Source organism: Heliangelus exortis, chromosome 18 (assembly GCF_036169615.1).
Source record: "Heliangelus exortis chromosome 18, bHelExo1.hap1, whole genome shotgun sequence".
In the NCBI taxonomy this organism is placed as follows: domain Eukaryota; kingdom Metazoa; phylum Chordata; class Aves; order Apodiformes; family Trochilidae; genus Heliangelus; species Heliangelus exortis.
In genome coordinates this window covers 6,350,544-6,363,295 of record NC_092439.1, presented here as the reverse complement: position 1 = coordinate 6,363,295, position 12,752 = coordinate 6,350,544, and the positions used below count along the sequence as shown (strand labels likewise).

The following is a 12,752-nucleotide window of genomic DNA, read 5'->3' as shown; positions in this document are numbered from 1 at the left end:
ATATTTCACTTTCAGTTGGAAGTGACAATGTGTTCAGGACTGTTGGTGAAAGCCTCAGCCATCTGTTACTCCTACTAAGAAGGAAAGACAAGAGAGACACAGGGAGACAGAGAGCATTGAGTTTTGTGGCTTTTCCAAGCCTCTGGGATCATCATTCAACTCAAGGGCAGCCAAGAAACATTCCTACACATTGGACCCTTAATGTATAGGGGAAAGGCCTGAAAAGGGTATAGGGGCAATGGATCTCCCCAAAGGATGGAGGGAGAGAGGTACAGGGGGAGAAAGATGGAGATTTACACTCTGTACATACACACGTAAATAAATTCAGGAATGTGGGAGTGTGTGCATCAAAATCAAGTGCCAGGGTGGTAGAAGAAGGGTAGAGCAGGAAACTGGCCAACTTATAGATGGCCTAAAAATATTTTTTAAAGGTGCTCCCACCTTTAAAGGAAAAGGTGGAAAAGGGAAAGAGTCAAGACAATGTTTGAATGTTGGTTTTAATTAGCCTAATCAGTAAGGTTCCAGTCCAACTCCACCATAGCAAGCATCCAGGCTTTAATTTTGTGGGCATTGTGATGTTGGGAGCATGAGACATTCCCTATGAGCTGCTGCTGTGACACCATCTCCACCAAGCTAAAGCGAAAAAAAAAAAAAGGAAGGGGAAAAAAAACCAGGGCAGTGGCATAGGCAGCAGCCTTAGACCCTGAGAAATGCTTTTGAGGACAGAAAGAGCAGCTGGCAATGCATCACCTTTGCTCCTGGGTGACAGAGGGGAACATGGCAGGTCCCTGGGTGGAGCAGGGGCTGGGGCAGGAGGGAGGAATCTGTGGGCACCGGGCTGAGGCTGTGGGTAGAAGGCTCCATCCTCCCTGGGATGGTAATTAGCACAGTGGGTTTTCTTATAATTGGGATCATTTGTTCTCCCAGTTTTTCTCCTGCGAACTGATTTCATGCCAGAGGGAAGCTGTGTGACTCACACCTTGCCATGCCAATTAGCTGATAAACATCAAATGTAAACAAAGATGGCCTAATTAAGACTAGTCGCCCAACCTCTACATGCATCTTGTCAAAATCCCACCAGCCTTTCCCATCCAGACTTATTTTCTTGTTTGCTGGGACTAAATTAGCATCTTTGTTATCTTTGAGAGAAGCTTAGAGCAGGTAATGAGGAAAACTGGGAGCTGGCCAGGGGACCAGTGCCACCCCCTTCATCTCCAGAGGGACAGGCAGGATAAGTGCTGCCTCCCAGCCCCACGCAGGGGCTGAGGACAGGGATTTGTCTGCCACTGGGTAGTGCTGGGGGCTGGTGTCTGACCCAGCAGCTCCATCCTGGAGTGTTCACTCAATTTGACTTCCTTCTGTGCATGAAAGGTGTAACATGTGTGTCTCCTGCTGCTCTCACCTGCTGTGAAAATTCATCAATCAGAGCCCATCCGCTTACCGTGGGCCCGTCCCCCCGGCTGGCAGCCTGGGGAGTTATTTGCACTTTGGAGAGGAGGTGTGTGACAGTGACACGTCTGAGCCACAGCGTTTCACACCCACTTGGCGCTGGAGCGAAGGATCAGGCAGGTGAGCTGTGGCAGAGAAACAAGCCCATGAAGGAAATTGCATTGCAGGAGGTAAATCCGCAGGGTTGTTTCACAAAAACAAAATAAAAAGGACAGAAGGGGATCTCATAGCTCATCTGAAACCTCTCTCTGCCCCTAGACAAGATCCTCTGGGGCCCTACAGCTCCCATAGCTCACCCAGTATCCTGACCTGGTCTCAGTGGCTTCACTTAGGAAGGCAGAGAGTTAGTTTATGTCAGAAGCTCAGTAAATGACAAGGTTCATTGGAAGGAAAGATGACAGACTGCAGTTAAAGCAGGCATAGCACAATTTAAAGGGGTATCCAGTCACAGCCACTGTCAGTGGTGTTTCCTTCCCTATCCCCTGCTGGAGATGTTCCAGAAATGAGCATGAATCTCCCCATTACTTTGAGCAGGTTATGGAAGTGGGAGTAGATAGATCAGCCCTTTTTAAAGTGAGAGGGAATAGAAAGTGTGCCTTTTCACATGAAAAATAAATATGTCAGATGTAATTTTTTGAAAGAGCATTACAGCCAAAGCCCCAAATCTGTGGCAGTTGTCTGTCCTGCAAGTTATCTGAATGCCAGGCACTGCTTTTCAGCAAAGGCAAGAAGGATGAGTTGGTACCTGGCTGGAGCAGTGAGTAAAGAAGCTTCACAACAAACTGTGTCCCAGTTCGTGCAAACAAAAAATCAGTCACAGAAGTGAGGTTTGTCCTGTGAGTGTACCCAGAGCTCATATTAGTGCGGATGTATTTACAGTACAGAAGCCAAGGTGGGAAGCTACTTTGACTCTTTTAATGGGTAAGTCATCTAATTTGTATTAAGAAAATAATTTTGCAGCTGTTCAATGGTCTAACAGGGTTTTGGGGAAGATAGTTTTCAATAACATGGAGCAGATTTCAATCACTGACCCTTGTCAGTGGTGTCAGCAGGAAGTTTTTATATTTCATGAACTTATTATTGTCTAAAAATATTTTGAAAAGACTTTACCAGCTAATCAGCAAAGTAACATAATTATAGCAGATGACAAAGCATTTTGTATGTATGAGTTTCTTTGCTGGCAGGGCTCAAAACAACATGTAGCCTCATAACTTTTTAAATTCCAGTCAGATCCCGCACGCTCTCCCCACCGGCCTCCAGCTGACTCATCCTTTTCAGAATATTTCTTTTCATTACTCTGTCTGCAGGCTGCACATCCCGGAGCCAGAGCCAGATCAAGCTGGTACCAGCCAGTGCAGTGAACCAGTTTCTCCATGGTGGTCTCATCAGCTTCTGCTGAATTTCAGCTTTCACTGAAAAGGAAAAAAAATAAATAAAATCAAGCTCTCTAGGAATGAGGAGCAAGCTTTGTGACTGTGGCCCCATGACGTCTGCTTCACAGGCATGGTAGAGAAGGAGAAACAACCAGAAAGTGTGATTGAACCACAGAGGGGACCTGCAGCAAGTCCTGGTGTCAGCATCACCTGCAGAAGCTGTGGTTGTCTCCCCATCCCCACCCACACGACCAGGGCATGCAACAGATGGGTGCCAGAGGGGAGATGATGCACCAGCCCATGTCTGCAGATCACTGCTGCAAGGATGAAGAAACCTGGTGCAAACCCCATGCCAGTGTCCCTTCCCTGGGGTCCCACCAAGGGGTGAGCTACTGAGGCACACTGTAAGGCTTTGATCCCTGCACCCGCTCCTCACCAAATGGCCCCTTCTCTGCATGAGAATCAAAGGGAAAATGATGTTCATCACCCAGAAGAGCACCATGTAAGTAGAAATGGAAGATTTCCAGTTCCTGAAGAGCTACCAGTGAACATTTTCAAAGTGGCATTAAAGAACACTTTGAAGTACAGCCTGTGAGCTAAAAAACTACATTTGGGGGATAAAGTCATATCTTGCTCCAAAGGTACAAACTAAGCTTCATTTTACTAAATATAGACATGTAAGGCACGGCAAAATTCATCAAAACTCTCAATCAAATCTCCCAAAGAGATGTGTTGTGACAGGGGACCAGCAACCCCATGAAAATAAGGGCTTGGTATTCCAGTACTTACACGCACGAGTTACCTCCACGGGGTAAGCAGAGGCACTGGATCAAACACTTCCAGGATTACATTTCACCCTGAGCACTGACAGTGTACACCAGGACACTTGGCAGGATCTTTCCCACCTGTGCCTAACTCTACAGCCAGGGTTCCAGCATCTCCTCCATGCTGACAGTCTCCAGAGTTTTGCTTTTCCTCCATCAGAGATCAAGTAGAAAAGTAATGTTAAGGAAAAAAAAAAAAAACAAAAAAGCTTTATTGATTTGGTTATACGGAATGATCCCCTTTGCAGCACGGTTTACACTAAGCCTCCAAATCTGACATCTCTTTGAAAGCCCTCTTAATATATCCAATTATAGATTTTCAGCAACTTTGTGGAATGTCAGCTTTCCTGGCGACTGACCCCGGAAAACACCATTGAAATCAGGAGGGATTTTGCTATTGAGCTCAGTGGGGGAGGATCAGGTCCTACATAATTTTATTGTCAGCAATGATGACCTCTTTTCACAAATGAAGAATACCCATCCTGAACCATGGCCTTCAGAAAGTAAACCATTTATTTTTATAGCTGGATTCTTCCCCAAGTGGGATATTTTGTGCATGGTTAACTTATCCCAGGGCTTTAAATGCTTGCCAAGTGGCTTTAATAGCAGGATGTTGTTTAAAAAGATTGGGAAGGATTGTGGGCAGTAATAGAGATAATTGCCAAGGAGAGATAAATGAATCTTCAATCTCAAACCAACTTGGCTTTATCATTGGGTCAGGAGGGAAGATCCAGAAAAATCCCCTGTCTAAGACTAAATACGTAATGATAGTTTGGGATTTAGGGAAGTTGGCAGCTGTTGAGATTTTTTGATAAAAAACATCTTTTGAGGCTTAATACAGGTTTGCAATTCCATATAAAGGCATGAAAGCCCCTTTTCATTTCAGGGATTTGGCATCACGAAACAAAAAAGCTGGAGGTGTTTTCTGGGGAGAGGAGCAGACAGCAAGTGACATCCTAAACTGAGAGGTTTGTAGGCTGCAGGGTATTGAAGGAGCCTGCAAAGGGGCTGAGCACAGAGCCAAGCAGGTAAGGAGTCTTTTGCAGGACATGGGGCACCTGCAGGGGGATGGGTGCCCCACGGTCACCTCTTGGTCACCTCTTGGTCACCCCTTGGTCACCCTTTGGTCACCCCTCATGTGCCCCTTGGCCCCTGGTATGGCTGGGAGAGGGCAGCACATGCCAAATCCAAAGCTTCCCTTTCTGCTTTGCAAATAGTAGAGAAAGCATATCCAGGACACAGTCAGGCATGCTTATCTATTTATTTATTGATTTGTTCATTCACCAGGGAAGGGAGGAGGTCAAAAGCCAACCATTTTCATGAGAAATTATCTTACCTTATCATGCAGAATAGATACTGCACAACACAGCAACTTTTCAGGTCAACCTTATTAAAAATGAGTTGCCAAATAAAGACTGCTGAAAAAGAAAAAAACAAGGATTGGCTTCAGACGGGTTTTCCCAGCTAGGATTTGGGGGGCTGAGTGGAATTTCAGCTTTTCTCCCTCTGGGACATCCTCTTTTTCCTCGCTTGTCAGCAGGCTGGGCAGCAGGACCCTTGCTCCTCTCAGTGGTCCTGGCCACTGGGGGTGACATCTGCAAACACTCCTGTGGCTTTTAAAAAAATGAGGAAATGCATTTTAGAGAGAGATTACTTATTTTTCAGCAAGGGCCTTTCCCAGCTTGGGTGGGGACGGATGGACAGACACTTCTGTGATGTAATCAGTGACTGTGGAGCACTCACTGGCCTTTCATGAGAGTGGGAAAGGTGTTTCAGGGTATAAATTATTTTTCAGCTCAGGGTAGGGCTTTCCCTAGTTATCTTCTTATCAGGCTACTTTTCTCCTTTCCAGACAGTGTATTCTCAGCTGTCGGAAGTAACATGGAGGAAACCCAGAAGCACAGTAGAGGGGAAACTCTGACAAAATGATTTGTCTCTGAATGATCTGAAAAGGAAACTGTGACCCATATTTCCAAAAGCAATATTAAAAAACGCAGAGCGACACGACATGAGCAAGACAATAAAGGCCACTTTTGGATTAAACAGTCACCATTTCAAACCTCCCAGCTACTTCCCACTTTTGCAAATGCCCCCAAGAGACTGGCAAAAGCCACAAAGGAGGTGCATGGTTCAGCATGATAAGTTCTTCTCAGTACACGGGGTCCAGGAGGAGCGTTGTCCTTTCAAGGTTTACAGAAAAAAAAAGATCTAAAACAAGCTATGGAAAACAACTGAGGCAAAACCATCCCAAAGCACACATAAAAAAATAATCCCCTGAAACAGCGAGCACATCTCCATGTTACCCAGAGGAAAACCTTCCTGCCAGCATGAGAATTATAACCCCTTTCCATCTCAGGGATTTGCATTTTCAGGCTGGTTTAGCCCCTTTCCAGGGAATGGGTGCAGCCTCCCCGGCCGTGGGGCATCCACTGAACTCACCTCTCCCTGGGGCTCCTGTTCACAGCCCACTTGCCTTTAATATTGACATGCTCACACTTGGCAGTGTTATGCAGAGCTCTGGGCCTGATCATCATATTTACAGGGCTGACACCCAGCCCTACTTGCCTATTCCTGTGGATTCTCGTGAAGTGCTGTCATGGCTTATTACCTGTCTATCTGAGCTTCAAGCCTGGGTGCCTTTTAATTTTTTGAAGCTTAATGCTGGGAAAACAGAACCACTTCAGATTGGTTCAGTTCACTTCCCGGATGTATGGATTTATGATATATAATATTGTAGCATGCACTGCTTGGGAGCTGATTTCACTGCTTAGGCTCTTTAAAATGGCCTTTTTTATCTGCAATAAAATTTTTCAGAAGAAGGGAAAATATCTTCATCAGATTTTCAAAACTTCTGTGGCTATTGTTGCATGTTGCTTGTCAGGATGAGGAGCCCTCGTTCATGCCTCGATCTAATCCAGAGTTGTGTATCATAGCTCAGTGATAATTGGAAACTCTTCTCACTCCACCATTTTCAGCTGTTGTAAAAGTCTGCAGCTAATGTCATAACAAGAATTAAACTGTCTCATCATATTACACCCATCCTAGCTGACTTCGCTGGCTATTAAGGTGACAGCACATTGATTTAAAATTTGTGTTAATTGTTTACCCCTCCTTGCAGAGGCTTTCTTGGGGTTCTTGAAGAGAGATGCAGGCTCTCTGGAGCTGTGAGTTTGGTTTTTTTGCATTCACCTTTACATGGACTTACAAAAAAATATCCTCTTAGCCTGGATCACACCATGTAATACCTTCAATCTGTGTATTTCTTTGTGTCAATATTTCCTGCATGGGTCTCTTAAAAATAAGGCAGTGGAGAGAGAGGGCATGGCTGGCTTTGATAGTGCAAGACTCCAAAAGAATCTTTTTCCCTCTTTGATTTTTATTTGGTTTTGTCTTCTGTTTTTCTGGCTCCTAATAGCAGGGGTATTTATTTAGATAAATGAATGTACTTGCTTTGCCTACAAAACTTTTCACTTTATAGGTTTAACAGAGAAAGTGGCCTGTACCCCACCCCACAAAACAGACTTTACAACCCATGATCCTCAGCTTTCCACTTTTGGGGTGAATATATCAATTCCTGTGTAAGTTTATGGAAACAAACTTTCACTTTTTTTTTTTTTAGGATCTAGCTCTCCAAATATATAAGCAATGTATTTCTCCAAAGACATCTTAAAAAAAAATAAAATTAAAAAAAAAAAAAGTCCTTTATGATCTTAGAGACTATGAGTTTTATTCACCCAACCCTTAACTGAGGGCTGGGACATTTCTTACCTTCTTTTCCACTTTTTTATGCTTACTTTCACTTGAGCAAGTATTGAGTGGGAAATGGGAAGAAAGGAACTTGTCTTAACAAAAGCAAACAAGCAAAAAAATATTCTCATTTAAAGGAAAAAATTAGGTAGGCAGGTAAGTAATGATTATTTATTTGTGATTTTAAAATCCCATTAATTTTAGCTACAGATTCCAGGGACTTTGGATCAGACCTTGGGCTCAACAGGTCCTCTAATGGACTTCTTCCTAAGGAGACTTGCTCTGCCTTCTCTGGGCAATAAGTGCTAATTGCAGAACCAGCCCTTTCCTCTCCCCATCTCCTGCTAGGTCTTTTTTTGCTTTTTAGTTAAAAAAATGAGCTTGTGCATGAGCTGCAACCGTATTTTAAAATTCTCTGGTGGCCAGCACATTTTACACAGTTTATAGCTTATAAACACGATTGTAAATTGCAAAACTATTACCAGTTATTTGAGTCCCCAGCATTTACACCTGGGGAAAAGCAAAGTCTCCCAAACATCATTAGAGAGCACTTTCATTAGGAAGAAAAGCATTCACTATTTATATTTTCAGCAGAAAAGTGCCACTCACTTGCATGAATAAAGCATGTGCTTTCCCAGGCTGCTGCTGGCTGCTCCCTGCACACCACTGGCCCCAGTTCCAGCACCAGTGCATGACAGAGCCTTGGAAATGAAGAGGGATTTGCTGCAGTAACTCCTGCAACAGGTACAGCTTCTGGATGGGTCTGAGGGCTGCCTGGATGCTCTGGCCACTAAAGCAGTGCCAGAAAGTTATATTTAAGGTGAATTTTTCTGCCTTGGAAAAGAGTCGTTTGGTGCACCGCAATGGTGCTTTAAAAGCCTTTTGTTTCATTCCTGTTTTGATGAACTTCTTTCCCTTTGATGTTCATCTGGAGTTTAATCGCGATAAACCACTCACAATGCTGGGATTGTGGAAGAGGGAAAGGTGCTGGGAGAGCACAAAGCAGAGCATTATCTCCTGTCTCCCCTGAGCCACTCACTTGGCAAATGGCAGTGAGCAAACCAGGGTGACACCCCGGGCATCCTGGACCCACGTCTGCTCCTGCCATGGTGACAGCCAAAACTGGGCTTCTGGCAGAGGATTGGGAAGAGCTGGAAGTCAGGAAAGGCTCATTGCTGCCAGCACCCAGCCCGTGGCACCTCCCTGCTGCTGCTGGTGGCTGCCTTGCAGCTTCAGTCCCAGTTTGGGGCATCATCCCCAGAAGGTCTCCACTGGCCTCTGTGCCTCTGTGTGACACTGCATGGGCAGGATCCATCCCACCTCCTTCAGCACACATCAACCTCCCACACCAGAATCTTCCACATCCCACATCCACCTCTGGAAAAGGAAGGTGAAAATTGGAGGAAACCTCCACTGGAATGCTCCCAGCATGGGGTAGCACCCCAGCACAAGGGCCAGCCTCCTCCCAGGCTGCTGGTGCCACTGGTTCTGGTGGGTTTCCAGGAGCCAGGTGGAAGCTGCTGCTGATGATGGTCTGGCTCTACTGTGAGCATGGCAGTTTTCATTCAGAGATACACTTCCAATCCATCTGACTGAGTTAAAAACCTCAAAAAGTAGGAGTATAGTTAATATATATATATATAGTTAATATATAGTTAATATATATATATATAGTATAGTATATAGCTAATTATATAGTCTTTCAAAGATTTTAAAGGGCACTACCTAAACATTCCACCAGGCAAGGTGGGGCAGTGGCCACTGTGGCCAGTTCAGGCAGGGCTATGTGCACAGCCCAGCACTAGCCTGGGAAAGTTTCTCCCTGCCCATCCCCTCTGTAGGTTTGAATCATGTCCCTTGTGGTCAGAATGTCCCTATGAATCATTTGCCCGTATTAATTCCTGGTGCCACCCACTTGTCTCCCAGCCAGACATCTCCAGGCAGATGGGGACAATGACAGTTTCCCTGATGCCACCTTGGAGCAGTGCCCCATGGTGCCAGGGAACTCCCATGTGAAGGGCAGTGCCCAGGCTGCACCCCCCTGCCCACTGGGGCCAGCAGATTGAGGTGACATGGTGACACCCCCATGATTCAGGTATCGCCCTTGGCCATCCTGGCCTCAGCCCTGCCCCTGGGCAGCTGCTGTTCTCAACCACACCACGGTACATGCCAGGCCACGTCACATCTTGGGACATGCCAGCTTGGGCCCCATTACAGCACATGCCATCTCAGGTCACATCTCAGGACATGCCAACCTCGGTCTTATCTCGGGGTGCATCCACCCCAGTCACACCCTGGCCTGCACTGACCCTCCCAGGCTGGCCACATCTCCAGTGCTGCCTGGCACCCCAGACACTATTTTGGCTACCAGAATCCCAGACTCTGAGGGTGGCCACAGTATAGATTTGGGACTTTTTTGTGGGGTACCAATGGATTAAGTCACTTTCTGCAAAGCTCCTGGTAGCCTAAATCAGAAACGAGCATCACGTGCCTTCTCCCAGGGCTGCCTGAGATGGCTCCTGCTGCTCAAGCACAGTTCTGCTGCTCAGGATGGGGACTTTCAAGGGCACATCTCTCCTGCCTGATCTGTCCCACTATCTGCAGACCATCCCCTATGCAAAATTAGGACAGAGTCCTAATGAACCCATATAAAATTTTATTTCTCCTTAGATAGCCTCTGCCACCAGCAGCTGGCTCCGAATTGTTTCTTTGGAAGAAAATTGTACTTAGATCTTCTGAAGATATCACTTCTTACCTAAGAACAGGCTTGAGGGATTTTAAGTATTCATTGCATTGCAGAGGTAAAGGGTCACACATTTTCCATATTTTTGCTTGGATTTTAAACTTTACCTTATGACACTGCTGCTGGTCTGACCTACTTAGTGCAGTCAAAGACACTGGAGATTAAATGGAGTGATCCAGTTCACTGCATACTTGTAATTTCAAGGTCCTGACAGAATTCATTAGTTTCTAATAAACATTTCTGGCCATTCAAAAACTAATTGTAACCTTGGAGTGGAAAAAAAATCTTATTTGCAAAATGAAATAATTTTATTTGCCTCAGAAGGTAAAATCTGTAATCCCAAATAACTTAACTATACCTGAAATGTATATAAGAATTTTTAGCAACACTGCTTGCTAACCAGTGTTCATATCTCAGTGATATGAACAGCCCAGTGTGCTGCAGTTCCTGTAAAATTTACCTGAACCATGGTGAATTTTTTAATTTTTTTTAAGGAATGCTTTCCACTACATCCCCGTTTCAAAACCAGAAAGAAAACAAGTTGTAGCAGACTTTCTCTTGCAAAACGAATTTGTCAAGCTCTGCTGCATTTTGCTGAAGTATAAGAAACTTAAATAAAAGTGATCCTAAAGCAAAGAAGTTGGCTTTAGGGCAGAGCCTGGTGGGGACATTTGTGAGTGTATTTGTATTTATTCTCCCTAAATTTGGCGATGTGGGTAGTTTTGGGGTTTTTTGTCAGTTGAAATCATTTGTGAATCTCAGACCTTCCAAGGCCAATCTATTCCCTTTCCTATTGCACTATGTGGCTAATATTTGACTAGTATTTTGCATAGTTGAGTGAAAATAACTTAGGAAATCTCTTTACGATTTTGAGATAGTTCCTGGGCTCTTCCCTTTATTCTGTCTCACTTTATATATCTATATTTACATGTCAAGCTTTTACAGCAAATGAAAATGCCCAGTGCTTAACAGTTTTCAGGAGCATTCATGCAGGGCCTGATCCAGAGCCTCTTCCTGTCCCAGGGGCACAAGGATTTCAGGTAGGTCTCAGACATTAAACATCTACAAACACATTCTTGTCTCGATAAAAAAATGCTTGTAGGGTAACGGTTGTTTTCCTCATGTTTGATGCCTTGGTTTATGCTTGGGAGAGTAGAATCACACTGTTTAACACTGTATTTTTCTGGCTTTTAATCCACATTATGAACCTATCACCAAAGAGCCTTCCAAAATGATTACATGGCTGTGACCATGACATTAATGTTTCAAAAGCAGTTGCTGTCTGTGTGATATTTTTCTGCATTTTTACAGCTTATGTGCAGGCTGGAAGACTTCTTTGCTACATCTGGCCTGCACTGAAGCTGCCCATATAAACTGCTCTTAAAATTAGTCAGGCTCACTCTGCCATGTGGGAACTTACAGATCTAGTTTTCAGTGACCCCTTCAGACACAGAACCAGATCTGCTCTGCAGCAATACCAGCTCTCTGATACGTGGGGATACTTGTGGTTATGCTTTACTGGGCAATAAAATATCATTAAAAATGTGCAAAATTAATGCATGCTGTTTTGTTCCCCGAGGTAAAATCCACTTAGTAAAACTCCAGCATTCTACTGAATAAGAGATTTGTGCTAAAAATGCATTTCTGCAGTTTTCTCAATGAAATTCTCAGTCTCAAGTGATTGATTCATAGATCAAGATTCATAGATGTCTGAATAGTGTTTAAAAGAAGAACACACACAAGCAACATAAATTACTACTTTTGACAAAGGACCAGATACAGGGAGAGCCTTTATAACTTTAGAATATCTCATATCAGTAAAACAAAATTATTTATTGTATTATGAGGCAAAAGAATTTGTAAAGCAGGATATCAAAGCAGAGTCCAATTCAGTTAGGAATAATGTAATATAGAGGTTGCTTTGCTCTGTTGTGATCATAGATGATTCATTAGATGTTATATACTAAGACTTTTCTTAGATATTTTATAATTACAATACAAACTATTGAGCTTGCAAAGATTCAGGCAGAACCTTAACTAACCCTGCAGTGAGGGAGCTCAGAGCCCCAGTGAAATCCCTCTCAAAGCCACATGCAGAATAATTTTAGGAGAAGCACTCCTCAAAAACCATCACCACACTCCAGCAAACTCTGTGTCCTGGGGATAAATTAAAGAGAAATCATCTTAAAACCTTCCCAAGCCCCCCCTGCACTGTTGGAGCTTGCTGAAGGTTTTATCCCACACTCTCCAGCTGAGGTGGGCAAGCAGCACCTCATGGCCAGACCAAACCTTCCTGGATATATGGGACCCATGACAAAGTACCAGCCCTGAGTGCAGGCAGATGGGCTCTACCTGTCCCAGAGCTCACTGACAGCTCAGATTTTGTGACCTTTGCATCCTATCCCCCAAAAAGGTTCAGGGCTCCAGAAAGGTTTCTGTGTTAAAAAGAGCTTGCTTTCCATTTTAGGGGAAGGGCAAACCAGGCCAATTGGAGTTGGCTTAGGTAGGTGCCCCCTCCTGCTAAGCAGCATATTTCTATCTGTTTGACTGTGCTTTTCTACCCTATCTCCTTCTGCTCTGCGTAATCTGTCAATATTGGATTCCTTCCATTGGACT

The 12,752-nt window shown here is 44.3% G+C and overlaps 1 long non-coding RNA gene across 1 annotated transcript; it reads right to left on the bottom strand.

Annotated features, from left to right (window-relative positions):
- Positions 1 to 2,342: 2,342 nt before the first annotated feature.
- Positions 2,343 to 8,324, bottom strand: LOC139804603 (uncharacterized). Its single transcript, XR_011729450.1, has 2 exons — positions 8,003 to 8,324; positions 2,343 to 2,861 (listed from the first exon to the last, which is right to left on the bottom strand). It is a non-coding gene; the product is annotated as an uncharacterized lncRNA (long non-coding RNA).
- Between the last annotated feature and the right edge of the window lie 4,428 nt (positions 8,325 to 12,752).